The sequence below is a fragment of the Rhinolophus sinicus genome, chromosome 3, assembly GCF_057876585.1.
Source record: "Rhinolophus sinicus isolate RSI-liver-muscle chromosome 3, RSI-T2T, whole genome shotgun sequence".
Taxonomy (NCBI): Eukaryota; Metazoa; Chordata; class Mammalia; order Chiroptera; family Rhinolophidae; genus Rhinolophus; species Rhinolophus sinicus.
The window spans coordinates 11,918,285-11,936,635 of record NC_142503.1 but is presented as its reverse complement, the minus strand read 5'-3'; the positions used below and the strand labels follow the sequence as shown (position 1 = coordinate 11,936,635).

At 36.4% G+C, this 18,351-nt stretch overlaps 1 long non-coding RNA gene across 2 annotated transcripts in view; it reads right to left on the bottom strand.

Moving 5' to 3' along the window:
* LOC141570726 (uncharacterized) overlaps positions 1-18,351 on the bottom strand; it is a 34,728-nt gene that overhangs the window by 10,668 nt on the left and 5,709 nt on the right. The gene's annotated exons all lie outside the window — the stretch shown is intronic.

Sequence of the window (18,351 nt, the reverse complement as noted above, 5' to 3'; positions counted from 1 at the left end):
TTCTACCTAAGTGAGTCTTTGGAATCATATTCCTTAACCATATTTATTGAAATTCTCTTCACACTGAGAATATTCACTTGTCAGTGAATTTCTTTTTGTCATGATGCTCTAATGAGCCATCTTGTAAGAACCTCAGTTTGAATAGTGTAGCAATAGGGGGAAAACTTACAATTGAATTTATTATATACAATGAGTTGAAATATTACTCACTTTTTTACATGGCTAGTAATACCGAAGTAAATAAACTCTGTTAATATTAGTGAGATATATTCACAAAACATTCTCACTCCTTTTACATTTCTAGAATAGCATCAAATATCAATTTTATGCTCTAAGGAACGAAAGGATTAATAGATTGAGCACCGATGTGGGTTCAAAACATATCATATGATAATGTGATATAGCTTATCTATAAACCAAGAAAATGAGCTTGTATGCTTTATGTATATTTATATAATACATTTTAAAATTTCTTATGATATCCTCATGGAAAAGATAGAGAAATATGCTATAAATGACAGTATAATTGGGCAAACATGTATATGACTTAATGACTCTATCCAAAGGTAATGATTGTTTTAATGTAAAGACAGGTTTCTTGTGGCTTCTCTTCAGTCATGGCTGTGCATTTTGAACAATAGCTTTGATTTAAATATTGCTGTCATGCTTATGGAATTCTAAGGAGGCAGAAGGTGTAAGAAATGCAATGTGTAGTAAGATAGCTGATATAATGTGTGGTAAGATGGCTGGAATTTTTCAAATAAAATTAATTTGAAACAGATGTAAATACCTATGCCTAGATTTTTAATTGCCTGTAGAGGATGGGAAGAGGAATTTTATTACAAATGCTAGATGTGAAAAAGCCTTAGTAGATTCAAATCCCAAAGGGCTTGAATGGGATAGCTAAAGTGCCCTTGAATTTTATTTAACTGAATCCGAACTCTTCATTTGATTTTCTCTAAGCTCATTGTGAATCAACAGAGTGATATAGCTGCCTAAAATGCTAATGTCATCCTGAAATGCATTAACAAAAATACTCTACTCAGAATAAGTGCCGCTCCCGTCTGCACTGTTTAGACAGCCCTGGGAGATGTTTGTTCTCCATGGGTGCCCCCCGTGAGAGGAGCACTGAGCAACTGGAATGCATCTGGAAGATAAAGGTCTTCAAAGCACCACTTATGTATTGAAAAGACTGATGAACTGAGAATATGTATCCTGAAAAAATATAACACTCGGTGTGTCAGTTTGATCCCCCAAACAGCAGACGTCAGGATGAGGTTGGGTATACAAGGGACTTGTTGGAAAATGTCTGTGAAAGATAAAGGGAGACAAAGCAGCAGTAGTTAGGAAGGGTCCTCAGGCTGACTCAGCACTGAGCCCTGTGAAAGAGAGAGGAAAGGAAGAATCGTATAGGAAGAACCGCAGAGCACAGTGCGTTCTGAAAAAGCCTTGGCCACACCTGTGGAAAGTCCCCATGACAAGATGGGCTCTGAGATGAATCCCCTTTAGGACAGGAATGGCTTTGTTCAAGTATAGCAGTGTGTCCAGTCACTGGGTGGGAGCAGCCTACCGTGTTTCCCCAAAAATAAGACCTGGCTGGACCATCAGCTCTAATGCATCTTTTGGAGCAAAAATTAATGTAAGACCCGGTATTATTATATTATATTATATTATATTATATTATATTATATTATATTATATTATATTATATTATATTACATTAGACCCAGTATTATATTATATTACATTAGACCCAGTACTATATTATATTATATATATTATATTATATTAGACCTGGTATTATATTATATTATAACCGGACTTATATAAGACCCGGTGTTATATTATATTGTATTATATGATATTAAAATAAGCCTGTGTCTTATATGAATTTTTGCTCCAAAAGATGCATTAGAGCTGATGGTCCAGCTAGGTCTTATTTTCGGGGAAACACAGTATCATCGGTGTGCCGGTGGACGGTGTCAACCAGGTTCTCTGTCCCAGCATACCTGTGAAAGGCATACCTCTATGGCCAGTCCACGTGGGGAGGCATAACAGCTATTTTTAGTCTTACTACAGAGCTGTACTACGAACAGAGATCAAGATTTCTTCTACATGACTTCAAAGCACAGAAGTACAACAAAGAGATGGATATTACACTCAGACTTCATCAAAATATGTAGCATTTATAGTAATTAGAGCTCAAAAAACGGAAAGAACAGTTTCATAAGATAATGAGAAGTAAAGAGTCAGGAGTTAGAACAGAATATCTGTGAAGCCCCTTCTCAGTCTTAGCTGGGATTTAGGAATAAAGGCAGTAAGGAAAGGAGAAACTCAAACAAGTAAGGAATGTGGTTTGTTCAAATGATTATAAAGAGATTGGGTTCGGAAGCTTTCATTTTCTTCTTTTGTAATAAGGGTACACTTTGCATTTCTGTAGAAAACAGTAAGGAATGTACTAAAAACCCACTGCCTGTTTCTTACTAGTGTGAACTGATTTTTGCCCCTACATTGAATTAGAATCAGAGAACTGTGAACTGGACTAAAAGCATAACCCTTCTGAAACCTAATGTTCTTAAAAATATCAAAAATGTTGTCTTCCTTTTAATAATTTTTTAAAAATCAATCTTATTCATTTTCTTTGTGGATACAGCATATGTCCTGACAAAAGAGTATTTCTAGATTTCAGTCACATGATAGCTTCTGTTTCATTTGGGGGATAAAAAATTTAAAAGCCCTTATACTTTATATTTTCTCAGGCCAAGGAAAAGGTTAAGTCAGTTACAGTAGAGTCCTGAATTTGAGCATTGAAAATCTGGCAACCAGCCCAGAGTCCGTTTCCAAAAAGAAGCAGCTATCCTGGGCCTGTACAAAGGAGGTGGTTGCCCTAGCAACAGTATCTGATAAAAGAAAATATGGCTGACAGGTACACATACAGATTGCTCCCGAAAGAGGAAAGCTGCTAGGCTGCTACTGCACTCAGCATTGAGTTATTTAGCAAATCTCGAGTTTTAAAGCTGAATCTGCTAATTTCCAATTGCAAAAATTTTCCGTGTGATATTTATTTAGGTCATGATCAATGGATTTCATAATTTGGCATTTTGTAGTGATTGCTGAGAGTGAATATGCCTTCCAACCTAAACACAGCCCCTGCAGATGATTGTTGAGATACATCAGCTAGCTCAAAAGGCCACTTTCAAAAAAGATTTGCTCAAAATAAGCACTGATTTTTTTTTGTCCAAAGTCTTGAATTAAAATCTTTAATGATGTCCCCATTTCTTTTTTATTCTTGTGCAGAGCTATGACTTTCATATAAAACGTTCAAACTACTCAGAGCCTTCATTATTTTATTTCACATCAATATTTGTAATGTCTGTTGTCATCCTTTTTATTATAAAAGACTAAACACTTCTCAGTCTCCTGTGTGTCCTGATGACTTTTTTAAACCGAATATTTCCTGATAAAATATTTTGTGGAAATAGCTTTAGGTATTTTTATAAGAGGCAGTAAAACATGTGTGGTCACTAGTAGTGTTTTCTTGACTATACAGGATGGATGCATTTTTTCTGAAAAGCTTGCCGATTGCCTACTAGTGTCAGTTTCCCTAAATATAGATTGATCTATTTATAGATTTTAACAATAATTTATTAGTGTTGAGTTATTCAATCATACAGCAATCACGATCTGAGCAGGAAGGGCATAAGCCACTGCTTAGTGAACCATTTTGTAATACATATGCTTTTAGTCCCCACGCCTGCCCCCAAATAGCCAGTTCCACTTTCAAAAAATATATATGACCCAGGGAAAAAACACCCATGCTCTTCCAGGATGTCAGGGTCCTAATCCTCACGGGTCTATTGGCTTAGGAAATGGCCTCAGGGGAGCCCTTCACCTCCTGAGGTCCTAGGGACATGATGGACTTTTCATGAATGACCTCTAAGGTCTTATCTTCTTATCTGTGCTGCTCCACAAAAATGAGCCGTCACTTACTGTAAGCACAGAGCAAAGGTTCTGTTTGAGCCTACCCATTCAATTTTGATTAGAGCTTCTTTATCAAGAAGCTTTTCTTTACAAGTGTTCTCTGCATGAACTCTCCTGATTTTCCTCAACAAATTAAATTCTACCAGCTTTAAAATTCTAGGTAAGCAGTTCATTGTGTAGAGTGCACGACAGACTCCAAGAGATACTACTCAGGGATATTTTAATGCCTTTTGATCTGTCAGTTCCTTAGATTGGAGTACGAATATCCCTGAGACAAACCAAAAAACACACAGAAAGAGTGTATTGATTGCTTCTTTAAAATGTGGAATAGCAAAGGGTAGGGTAGAGCACAAATAGACATACCTAGTTTTCCTTGACATAGAGGCAGGCTAAGGTAATTTCATGGTGGTCCATGATTAACTTGAAGGGCTCTCTAATCAATGTTTCTAAAATTTGAATGGAACCTTTTTAAAGGAAAAATATATTAACCCATATACTCATTGTTGATTTGCATTGTTTTGACTATACCTGTAAATGTGTATAAATATAATACTAGGTGTGAACATCTTATGCTCAGAGGACTTAGTCAGCTACAGAAACAAATTGACAAATTAGACATGAACCAAACGATAAAGCCAACAAAATTAAAAGTAATGTTATCAATTTAATGGGGTGAATCATCTTGATAAGCTTAAACTGTTTGAAATTTGAATATTGTGCTGACTGCTACATCATGGTTTCAAAAGCATTTGGCATGCCTATGTTATTGCATGCCATCCGCTACCTCGGTTCACCTACCACTTTTCTCTACTCAAAGGTTTCACTCAGGTGAAATCTTTATTTGTATAGTGCTTCCTGACATCACTTGGCCTTCGCCTCTGGGAAAGCATGGGTCTCTGCCTGAATCACATTCTCTTCTTTTCTTACTAGCTGATGACTATCAAAGATGTACCATTGGTGCCAATGAGATCGAAACAGAAAAAATAAAAAATGGAGGGCAGTTCTACTGCCATCATCCATGTGATCTAACATATGATCATATGATCCAGCATTAATTTTTTTCTCTGTAATCATAAAAACTAAAAACAGAAAATGAAGAAATTATTGTAGAAAATGCACAAAACCTCAGTTGGAGAAACAGAAGTTTAGAGGATAATTAGGCCCAAAACAAATTATGCCTTTCTTGGTTTCCAAGGTAAGTTTTCTCATAACCCAATCTCTTCGTGCATTTGCACTGTTAATTGAATAACCAAGCAGCATTCCCCCTCCTTTCTCTCTTTCTGGCCTCTTCATAGGGTCTGAAAAAAGCCAAAGTCTCACTTTCAGACATCGTTCCAGGAAGCAGGGGGACTGTGATTTTATTTTGGCCAGTGAGATAACAGTGGAGGATTGCTTTGGATGAGCCAGGAAAGTGTTTTGCTTTCCTCATAAAAGTGACGAGTAAGAAATGATAAATTATGTGTACTCCTTCTTCTGCTCTGCTTCCTCCTTAAACATAGACTTTTTTAAATTTATTTTTTGATTCCTGGAGATAATATCAGATATCTCCTAACCATGAGAAGCCAAAGCATGAAGTGTATCAGAGAAGAGAGATAAGAAGATAAGAAGAGCCTGGGCCCTTGGTGATTTCTTTTTTTTTTTTTTTTTTTTTTTTTGGTTTCTTGTTAGGTAAACAGTATATGTTCATATGGTTTAAGCTGCTGATAATTAGGAGTTCTGTTTCTCATAAGCCAGAAACATTTCTGTTATAGAGATCTTATGTCATCTTCCAAGTCACCAATTTTTTATTATTATAGATAAAAAATAATCATGGGGCATGATGTGGGAAACTTAGAGAGTGAAATACATCCCATTTATGTCATGTGGTAGTTCATATTATATTCAATGTTTTATGTTGCAAAATTTCACATTATATTTTCCTTTTTTCTAAATTAATTAATTGTACTCGTGTGTAATGTTGACACTAACTTGCAATGGAAAAGATGGCTTTTTTGCAGAAGTTATTGAAATGGTTTATAATGCTAGGCCCTGTCCCTGAGTATATTTCCACCCCCAAACCGTAGTACTTTCTGTTGTCTTGACACTGTACTCAACACAATTGCCTTCTTTCATGTCTTACGTGTGATATATCCCCTCCTAGTTGGGTTTTGCACAAGCTGTTCATCTCTGCAGTGCTCCTCTGACCCCCTCCGACCCCTCCGTAGGCTCCAACTGACCCTTCAGATCTAACCTAAGGCTTCACTTACTCATGAAAACTTCCCAGGCCACCACTCCCAGCCAAAACCAGGTTCTTTGCTGTAACTCACAAAAAGCCATGTTCCTTTCCTTCCAAGCATGCTTAACAACCAGAAATGACACACTTATTACTGTATTGAGGGTCAGACTCTTTTACCAAACTCGGCTTTAAACCCTATCTGCCTCATGCTCATTAATGCATTTCCATACCTAGGACAGTGTTAGGTACCTGGTAGGTACATAATAAATATCTGTTAAATGAATGAATAATTCAATGAAAAATGGAAATAATTTAATAATATTTCAAAGGCAGTGATACTGAGAACAGATAACCTCTATCGGTCATAAGAAATCTTTATTTCAGTGTGTGGATATTAGGTCTACCAAGCTTCAGATCAATTATATGGACACATGCATTCTTGTTCATTTGACAATCCAGTGTCAGTGCTTTGGAAATTCAGCAAGGAAGGTAAATTAAATTATGATTGTGTATATTAATATATAGAAAATTATGTTCTCTGTGAAGCATATTGTCTATTATTAATACTTACAAATTAAGTTTCTCTTTTTCTCACTGTTCTTGGCTAGAATTTATCATGTTACCTTTTTAAAGTTCTTTTCCATCATAAAATAATAATTAAAAATTCTACCTAAGATAATTTAAGAGAAATAGAAAGTACCATTTCCACTGAAAGTCTAAATCCCATGGAAAGAATGAAGATTTTTCAAATTTTCAGTTACCAAGAAAGAGAGTTCTCACTAACTTCTTTGGTAAATTTCTTAAGTGTGAATTTTTCTTCCATTATTACAGTTTTCATTGTCTAACTTCTCCCATTTACAGCTAACTCTGTGACCTTTCACCTAATTCTTGGAATGAAGAGAAAATTGTGATTATCTGTCCTAATCTCTTCTTAATGCAGAAATCAGGAAGGATAGGTGGTATAATATAAAAGCTAAAAAATAAAACATTTAAGATGTAAAGCTAGAAGAAAAACTCTTGCAAACTATGTATTTTAAGTGATTAATTTATATTCCGTTCAATATTAAGTTACATATTTCTTAAGATAGTCCAAATGGGTATGAAGAAAATATTTGGGATGATAATTGACACAGAAAAACAGAACGCAGTTGTTTGATTTATGATTGATTCACTTACTTATTTACTTATTTATGTATTTGCCTCTAAATAAAATTGACGTTGGGTTAGTTTAGTGGTGTTAAGACCATATTTAGGAACCATATTGGAAGTTAATAAATTTCCTCTTCATTTCATTATTTTAAACTTTATTCTATTTGTCCTGATTTTAAAGACCATCAAATTAGCCATGCATTTTTATTGTAAAAAGAACCCATTATTTCAACATTGGTCAGATAGCCCCATATTAAAATGGGTTAATGTTGATATAGTACTCAATTATCAAATTGTACAAAAACTAACTCTTACCACCAAGGAAATAGAATTGATCCATCAAAATAAATCACCACTAACTCAGATTAGGTCAACAATACATATTGACTTGTTAGAAAATTGAATTCTTAGGTCATATTATCCCATGAGATGGTGAAGGTGAAGGAAGGATTTACATCTGTGAACATGGGAGTCATGAATTTTATTATGGAAAAAATGAATCCTAGGTTTTAAGAGAAATGGGTTTGATAATATGAACTGGATGATGGGGAAAAAGAACTCATATGAAGTCCAGTTCAGTTGCAGACCAACCATTCCATCGACATACTACTGATATGAAAGGCTTTTTATGACTATTAAATGGCACCTGCGGTAGCATAAGAACATGGGACATTTAAGAAATTAAAAGAAAGCCCATAAGTCTGGAAGGAGAGGCAGAGAAGGAAAAGGCATTAGATGAGGAATGCAAGAATAGCCAACTCCCGATATCTCAGGGCTTTTATAGGCCCTGATGTCTACTTTTTGATGCTAAAAGTAATGGGATGCCATTGAAAGGATTTTAAAAAGAGGGTGAGCCAATCAAATTGTATTTAAAGAGACCGACTGTGCAGTTTCCATACCACCCAACAACTGCACCCAAGCAGTTAACCTTAGAGAAATGGAAATTTAGGTTCACACAAAAACTTGCACATGAACATTTATAGCATATGTATTTATAGCAGCCAAAAACTAAAAACAGAACAGATGGCCCTCAGTGAGCAAATGGCTTAGTACATGGTAGTCCATCTATATAATGGATACCATGGAATACTATGCAGCAATAAAAAGAAATGGACTGTTGATATATATAATAACTTGGATAAATCTCAAGGATATTATGCTAAGTGAAAAAGCCAGTCTCAAAAGGTTAAATATTATATAATTCAATTTACATAACTTTATTGAAATGACAAAATCAGAAACTGAGAACAGATTAGTGGCTGCTGGGATTTAGGGATAAAGAAGGAGTGAGTAACGGGGAAGACATCGGTGGCTATAAAAGAGCGAATAGAGGGGTCCCTGTGGTGCTGGAACTGTTCTGTCTTAAATATGGTGGTGGACACAGGAACCTACAGATATAAATAAAATTGCATAGAACTAAACACACACACACACACACACACACAGACACACACATATACGCACACACACAAGTACAAGTAAAACTGGGATAATCGAAATAAGATTAGTGGATTATGTCATGGTCAATATCTTGGTTTTGATATTATGCAAGTTTTGCAAATTACCATTGGAGGAAATTGAATAAAGTATATATGGGGATCTCTCTGTATTGTTCTTTACAACTGCATGTGAATCTACAATTAAGTCAAAAAATCATTTTCAAAAGATCTTCTGATTAGAGTGATTGCAGCGCGCAAGAACAGATGAGATGATGCCAGGAGAAGAGATGGGTAGGGGGGTGGGGGGGTGAGGAAGCTTTTCCAGTTGTTCGTTGTTCACTACATTTTATGCTGGTAGAAAAGATTCCCTTCAAATACTAGGATTTAGTGTGCACAAATCTCACAGACTTGTGACTTTGTATTTTATATTTTTGTGTACCTGCCTAAGCTCTCTGATGAGAGGTAGCAAACTTTTAAGACCAGGCATTGTGTCTGATAAAAGTAAATAACTCCTATGAAAGCCAGCACCAGGCCTCAGATATCAGTTCTGTATTTTTTAAAGAATTACTGTATGCATGTACACAAGCTAGGAGTCCGTGGCCCTTCATAATAATTTGATTCGGCTCTAATTAGATGCTACAAATAAAATTCAGAAAAGATGAAGGCTATTGTTCTTGCTATTAGGTGTGAATAGCATTCATGGTTCACTGAAGTGTTTATTTAGATCGTAGTTCATTGACTCTAAAGTTAAAAGGATATCTTAGAGAGTCCGGCATCGATCTCCCTCATTTTGTAGAGAAGAAATGTCATGTGACCTTCCTCAAGACCCACAGGCCAAAGGTGGCTGAGAGACAGAGAGTGACTGGCCAGCACAAGAGCTCATTTCCTTTGAAGAGTGTCGGGTTAGGAGGAAGGCATCTCAGCAAGGGATTAAAGTTGTTTCTAGCTGACTGAAAGCAGATCACTCAGCTGGCATCTTCTAGAACAAGACAGGATATATTTATTAGCAGATCAGCGGTGGGTTCCACAGTGTCTGGGGACCTCTGCACACAGCCTTGATAAAACCAGAGAAGTCAAGGAAATGATTGCATTCCTCACATACGTGAGTGATGGTCATTCCACTTTATGAAAACCCATTTTGAGAGAAAATTTATAGTAACAATAAACTGTCTTCTTTACATAAAGCATAGTTTTTACATTTTAACTTAAAGGAGGTTTGAGAGATGCAGTGTCACAAATGCTGTGGGCAATGAAGAAAACTATGACAGAATAAATAAGGAACTATCAAAGGAAAATATCAGAGTATAGTGGGGTATTGCCACATAGACCAGTGGTTTTCAACAGGCTGCATAATAGGGTCACTTAAGGGCTTGAAAAATATCAATGTCCAGATTCAAACCCCAAGACTGAACCAGGGTATTTGGGATGGGACCTTGGCCTTTATTATTTATCTATTATTATTGTTGTTGTTGTTATTACTATTATTATTATTATTACTATTGCACCTTGGGGATCTCTAATGTTCAGACAGGTTTGCAAACCACTGACATGAACCAAAGGCAAGACTATGCATTCAACAATGCTGCATCCTGTCCAGAAAAACATTTTCCTCCATTTATGTCACTTTTTTTCATTTTTACTAAATAATAGGCTTCCTATATATCAAATTTCCTGAGTTGTTACCTTCAGTCCTTGCCTAGAATTCCAGAAATTCAAGATGAATGAGAATATATATTAACCCACAATTGTTATTTAATTCAAGACAAAGAAATTCTTACAAATATAAATATTCCAGTGGATGCTGTATTATCAGATGCATGAAGGAAAAAAATAAACCCAGCCTTCGATTTTTTTTTTTTTTCTCATAGTCTTGGGCCCCAATGTGAACACATCTCTTCAAATAGACCTGGATCAAAGGTGATGCATAAAACTGAGCTCATCTTGACCCTCTTCTTTTGAAAAGGGTTTAATCTCAGATTATTTACTGGGTGTGCTTTCCATGTCATGTAAACAGCACTTTTTTGTGACATTCTCAGACAATATTCCAAAGCACATTACATCAAATAATGCCCTGACTAGGATTGCCTCCAAATGAGAAAAGAGACCAAACCTTTGAAACAAAGGAGAGAATCATGGCATGGTGAGATCATGACCAAAGAACCAGAACACTCCCAAGATAAAAGACAAAATGAGACCTTTGAACCACTAGATGCCAGGTGCATTCTCAGTGGAACCAAATTCCTGGGATGTGAAATAGATTTATGCCTTGAGGAATCACTGCCAGGGTTCACTATTTATATCTTCTGTGTTGTTTGAGAAAGCTTTGAGGGGTGAAAGAATAGAGGTAGCCTGAATCAATTTGGTGGCAATAAAATGGGGAAAAGTTTAGCAAATTTTTTATATCTTTGATATGTCTGCATTCCTCCTTAGAAGCATGACTCATAGTTAAAAGAATTCATTCAGTATCTCTTGAGTCCTGAATAAGATTTTGTGACCTTAAATAGCTCATATTCTAGTGAAGAAATGAGAGAATAATCATCACCAAGGTATCTGTCTGATTAAACCTTAGATGTAGGAGTGAAACTAGAGGTTTCCAGGTATCTTTCCCAGTGGAATGAGAAGGCAGGGACCATGAAATACAAGAGTCTTGGAATTGCCCCCAGCCTTTTCTTGTCATGTCATGTGCCCCTGAGCAATTCCAATCAATGCTACACAGTTTAATTTTATGGCAGAGATGTTTCTATACCTGAAGCCAAAGATAGGACAGAAACATTGCCCATATTGTATGAGTTCTCGCAACAAAATTCTGGTCAATGTGATTCATAAAGGAAAAAATCCCATGTGCGAGTTAATCTTTGGAAACTGGAAGTTAAGCCACAGAATCTGGTCGCACGCCTTGTCCAAGAAATCTGCCTTGAACTGATTTTCACTGTTATCACCATCATTTGGGAAGTTTCTTCTGCCCTAGCTGCCCAGGGTGGGGAATCCATTTTCTATTCCATTCTGGCAAAACATGAATGACTTACTTCTTGACAATAAAAAGCCAACACAAAGGTCAATATGGTGGTATATTTGAAAGAGGAGGAGTAGACTTTCTTGGAAAAGTAGACTTAGGGCAAGGATGGAAGATGAAATAAAGTTTTATAAAACTTCATATCCTCTAGGAAGTATTCTAGTAGTGAACACATCACTAAAGAAGGGATTCCATTCAGCAGCTGTCAATGAGTGGCTACTATTGAACCCTGAGCAGTCAGACCTAGAAATTTAGAAAACAAATACTAAGAAAATTCCCTTTAAAGAGAGGATGGAGTTGTGAGATCGTCACCATCATCACAGCAGATTCATGGGCAGCCACAGCACAAGAGTCCTAGACACGGATCAAGGCCTGGAGAGTCAGGCAATGCTGAATTAAGACTCTAATAGTTTATCAAGCTAGCAAACACTTTTTAAAAACTATTAAATCACTGTTGGCAACAGTACAGAAGAAAAAGGAATAACCTCTTAAGCTATCAGCAGGAGTTTGGCAACACCTATCAACACGTGAACATTACATCTTTGACCAAAAATTCCACTTCAGAGAATGCATCCTCAGTAAGTAATCTGCACATGTATAAAGATATTTGCAGAAATGTACCCATCCTGATGTTACATTGACATTAAAAATTAGAAATACCTCACTGGTCATCAGGTGGAAATTTGCTATATACATTACAGGAGAGATAACAGAATCCCAGGGGACCGTTACAAAGCATAATGGAAATCTTGGGTTACTGTATATGAAAATCAGTAAATAACATTTTTTACAGTCAAGTCAAAATGTTGATAAAGAATAGTATGAATAGTAAAATTCCACTTTTATTTTAAAATGTATATACGCAGAAAAACCTCTAGGGAGTATGAATTTAAATGTTAAAGAATATACAATAAAGGATAAGCAATAGTTATCATTGGGCAGGACATTTTGTCTTGAGATTCTTTATGTCCTTCATTACACATTACAGATAATTATACTTCCTTCATTTCATATTTCTATATTTTCTGAAAATTCACAATAATGATATAGGATATTATCATTAAAAAAATAATGACTCTATTCCTGTTTTGTTTTGTTTTTTAACTCTGAATTTAACAGACGTTAGTGGTTTGTGGTTACCAGAGGTCAGGAACAAGGAAAAGCTTAGGGATCCTGAGTGCCACGTCAGTTGGTAACCAGTATCATGAGTGTCATAGGAAAGCAAAGGCCACCTGCCCTGACCAGGGGTCACATACATTCTGATAGAGAGGCTATATATCTAATTACTTTCCAAGAGTGAGGTTCTCAGAGGAACCATTTAGCAATCATAAATGATGCCTTATTCTACTAGGCCAACCTACAATTTTTAATACTGTTAATCATACCTTCCTTTCTTTTCCAGAATTATTTCCTTCCTTACGTTTCAACGACTCACTCTCTCCTGCATGGTTAAAAGCAAACTTCAGCCTTTGTGAATTCCTTTTAGACTCTTTGCTGATTCCTCTCTTGTTCTCATCCAGTGACAATAAGTATTCCCTAGAGTTCTCTCCTTAAGCCTCTTTTTAGGTTTTTGCACTGTTCTTGAAAAAAAGTTTGTACTCAGTCTCATTTATCCCTCATTAGTTTTGTCCACCAACATTAGGACCCAGACACAAATCTTTTTCCTGGGTTCTTGCACCACAAACCCATCTGTTCTTTGGACGTTTCCAATTAATGGCCGAAAGACTTCTAAAAGACAATATAAGTAAATGTATTCCTCCCTTCAACACACACACACACACACACACACACACACACACACTTTGACCACACATAATCCTCCTGTATTTTTTTATAAATGGCACTGTCATCATCACCTCCAAACACCAGAGCCTTCAGAGTCAGCCTCAACTCTTTGTTCGCTCACAACTGCAAACAGTCCTATGCATTCTGTTTCCTAAACAGCTCACATATTTCCACCTCCATTGCCACTACGTTGGTTTATGTCTCTTTAGATTATTTTAATAATCCTTAAACGACCTCTAAGTCTTACACCAAGCTAAGCTTTCTCCTGATATGCAATCTAATCACATCATTCCCCCATTTAAATTCTTCATGAAATTATCATTGCCTTCCAATTCTCCATAACCTTTTCTTACCTTTTCAGACTCAACTATACTTACCTCCACATATACATTGCACCCCTAAATTCTTCTAGAAATACTGTACTTCCCGATACCTCCATACAGTTTATTATTATTATTACTATTATTCCCTCTACTTTCAAGATTCAACTCATCCAGGACCCACTCCAAAGCCACTGGAAAGTTGACTAGGACTTCTCTACACAGGAGGCAATTCTGTAGCAAGAGACTTATTATTTGGGAAGCCTGAGATGACATAATCAGGTCAAGAACCAGAATTATTGTCAAGAAAAATCAAGATCGTGAAGTTAAGGAAGTTCATGGCAAAACAGTGTCGCCCATAAGGAAAAGGGAAGGGAAGGACAGAAATAGGACAGGTTAATTTATGGTCAGGATAGTTTAAAGAAAGAAGAAAAAAGTTCAGAAAGAGACCTTGGCTAGTAATTCGGACTGAAACAATAAATTGACAGTTGACGCTGGCAAGCCACTTTTATGTGGAAACTAGGAAATGAAGAAAAGACAAGTATAATTGTAACCAATCCCCCCAGTGGTCAATTCCACCAGTTTCTAGCCATGATTGGGGCAAGTGTAGAGACATGTGACCCAGGCTAGACCCTAATTCTCTCCCTTAAGAATTCACAAGTGGAACAGGGATAACCAGAGACACAGGCAGTGTGAGTTGAATTATGTCATGACAAGGGCCTACTGAGTGCTGCTTCTGACCTCACCAGAACAGCAAGGTTCTCTCCTAGAGGTTTGGTTTGAGCTGCCCAGTCTGTCGCTAAATTTCTTTTCTGTCTTGAGTACACCAAAGGTCTCCAAATTATATGGGAACAAAGCAAGTTGGGGAAAACTATATTCAATATGATTTATTTTATGTAAAAAACAAAAGTGCTTATAATTTAGATTTCAAACAACAAAATGAATCCGGACCCCAGGAATGTGTTGATTTCTGATGTCGGTGGAAGGTGTCTGCTGACTTTCAGGACAGTCATCCAGCTGCTCTCCTGGCTGGTGTGGGGGCCTCTAATTGGCATCACTCAACTTGACTGTAGGTATTGCAAAAATACTCAACAGAGATGGGCAGACACAGGGAAGAGTGGCCTTTGATGGAGAGCAGGCTGTGCCTTAAGTGAAGCTGTGTAGTGGAAGCTCTCTCTACGAGAGGATCCCTCAGGAAGAACATTCCTACACACATCCTGCCACTTGCAGTTAATGCACAGGTCAACAATGGTGTGTGTTTTTTTAAAAAGTTTGCTTTCCAGTGGATAATAATTAAAATGCAATGTTGGAAGAAATCAGCCAGGGTTATTCTAGAGAGAGAAGTAGCCATCCAATCACAACAAAGTAAAATAATTCCAGGAGAATTATTCAAACTTATGTTGAACAATGACTTATGACTTACGACTTATGTTGTACAGGCAAAGAAGAAACCAGAACTGAGATAAGCCAAGGTTATGACTAGGAAGATACACTCTGACACATCCAAAGACTAGGGCGAACACAGGAAAACAAATGGTAGGGACAGTGGTCAGCAGTAGACGATGCTGAGGATGATTCAGGATGAAGAGTACCTAGTCCTGGAAGAATCTCCACTTGGGAAACACTTTCTAATATTCCCTCAATCCTCAAGTTCATTACTCTAGGACAACACTTACCCTGCTGAGATCACTGATGGTTGGGTGGATGTTCCCCACAAAACTAAGTTTGCCAAAGAGAGGGATTGCCCGGCATTTAACGGAGCACCTGGCCCAGGGCAGACAGTCAATGGTTGCTGAGAGCTTGTCGAATGAATTAGGGCATTAGCAGACTATTTGGAGCACAAAAGTAGCACTTTAATCTAAGCTGGATAACTGTGGAAAAGAACTGCAGAAGTAAATATATCTAAATAAAGGTATTTAAAAGGGCTAATAGAATGTCTTTGTATAACATTCTTTTTCAGATTGTAAATAATTGCCTTATTCTTCAGAGAAACTTTTAAACATTATACTGATGCTAAAGATAAGTGGGAGGGAGAGGAAACAAATCCATCTTGCAACAAATTAAAGGACGCATTTTCTTCTTTTGCCAAATCCCCATACTCTAGGAGAATAATATATTTGTGCGTATATATCTATGACCATCTTTCTAGTGAAGTGTTTGTTAACCTAGCTGGGATCAGTCACAATATTCCTTCACATCAAGTGAAATATTTGCCCCGAGTTTTATCGGACACCGAGAACTGTACTTCCTAAAAACTGTGTCTTTGTGCTGTGCCATGTCTTTAAATGTTCTGGTACATATCAAAGAAATATTTATTTAAAAGTATCAACTCCAGCTTTGAAACCTCAGAATGCAGAATTAAAATTGGTAGAAGGTCCAAAATCAGAGTAAATCTAATTGCATTAAGGTTTGTCTGTGATCAAAATATGAGCCTCATTTCTCACAAAGGTCCTAGTGGTCCTACTATGTGTATCAGGAGACCAGATGCTCTTCTTCAACCATAAAGAACAGTAAAAAAGATAGTTACAAGATAGGTGTTCAAGGTTGAATTTTAACCAGCTTCTCTAGAATTTATAGAAAGATAGTTTTTAAAACATGTAAAAGGAATTGCCATGTATGACAAAGCCATTCATCTTACTGAGTACAAATGCTTCAGCACTAGAGTGAATTAGAGCCTGGAGTCTCTGTCTACATGTGAAAACATCCAAACCTAATAGAACAAGAAACCCTCCAAGAGGTTTCATTGAAATGTTTTAAGATTCCATCTGGGTTTTTTTCTCCCCAATATTTCGATGTTCAGAAAGGACATATTCCATTAGTATTATTACAGAACTTTAGAGACTCCATAGCACAGTGGACAACATTGCTTTGGAGTGAGTTAGAAGTCAATAAGATACCATCTCCCATTACTTTTGGCAAGTTATACAATCTACTTGAGTCTCAGTTTACTCAATTATGAGAGAATAAATGATATCTATCTCATTGATTTGACACGAGAAATGAGGCAAATGGGATAACATAAAATTCCTGGTACAAGGTAGGTGCTGGAGAAATTTGTCTGTTTGGGATTTCTACTGTTTATTATTATTATTATTTTTTAATGCATGAAGATCTGGAATACAAAGAGAGAGCATACAAAGGTGAAGAGAAAAGATAAATATAAATTACAAAAAAGAAGAAAAATAATATGCTAGGGTCTAAATGTCACTCAGGGTAAAAATCTGTGTTGATTTCTGATAGCTTTACCATAATGTGGGGTCACCCATATCCCCACAATTCCCCAGCCCTTTGGCATTTAGAAAATGATCACCTAGCTCCTGGACTCATAGTTTGGTGGATCTGATAAAGCCCTTGCTGAATCTTTGTCCTTTCATGTTACATTGTCTCTGTAGAATAAGGAAAATCCTGATAGAAATAATAGCTGGAATAATTTGGGAAAATAGCTTTTTATTCACTGCCTTTTTAGATTAATTTTAGAGAATCTATATTTTTACATCTATTGCCTTGGACAAACTCCACTTGAGATTGAAAAATATTTTCAATTTGTTTTATTAGTTATCATTAACATCCCTCCATTTAGCTGTTATTTATATGCCTGTAGGGTTTGGACCTAAGTTTTTCAAACATTTGGAAAATGTACTGTCTGAATAAACAATATGGTAAGAGTAATCTGTTAAATTTCATTAATCCCATCAGCTTGGCCAGGAATTTGAAAAAAGAAATTTTCTCATGTTCCTGACCAGAAGAATACGAAAGGGTTATGAACCCTTTCAGAGTCATAGAGCAGAGAGAAAAAATGGTTGCCTTGGTAACAAGGCAAACCAATCAGCTGCATACAGTCTCCCCCGAGCATCTAATTTATTCAACAAATGCAGGCTAGAACAGGTGGCTAACCTAAATGATGCCAAAAATCTTTAGCTCTCAACTATACTCACCCTCCACATTTTCTTGTACACAAAGTTTCATTCTTGTCCATGATAAAGGAAGTGTGAACAAGATGCATTTCAGTGTGCAGTGTAACATGTTAGTAGTCAGAAGAGCCATCAGAACTTGACCCTTTTTAATTTTCTGACAAAAAGGTGTGTGTTTTCAAGAAATGATTGCTACTGACAACTTAATTCGACTAGTTACTTTGAAAGGGAAGGTCCCCCTAACTCCTGTTATAAAATTCCATTATTTGTATTTTAATAAATCAAATTATTGTAAGTTTTAATAGCAAGAGAGTTTATCCCTAGGTTTCACAATTATTCCTTTAGAAATAAAGTGTCATAGAAACTCCAAGTCCTTACGTCTTCTGAAAGCACATAGGTATTTATAAATAATTCTGCAGTGCAAAAGGGGAAAAAGAGGGAGTCATACCAAGCTAGTTAAAGCTCTATTCATTCGAGCATCATATAATCTTATTGACTGATGAATGAATAAACAAATATGGTATAGCCTTAAAAATAA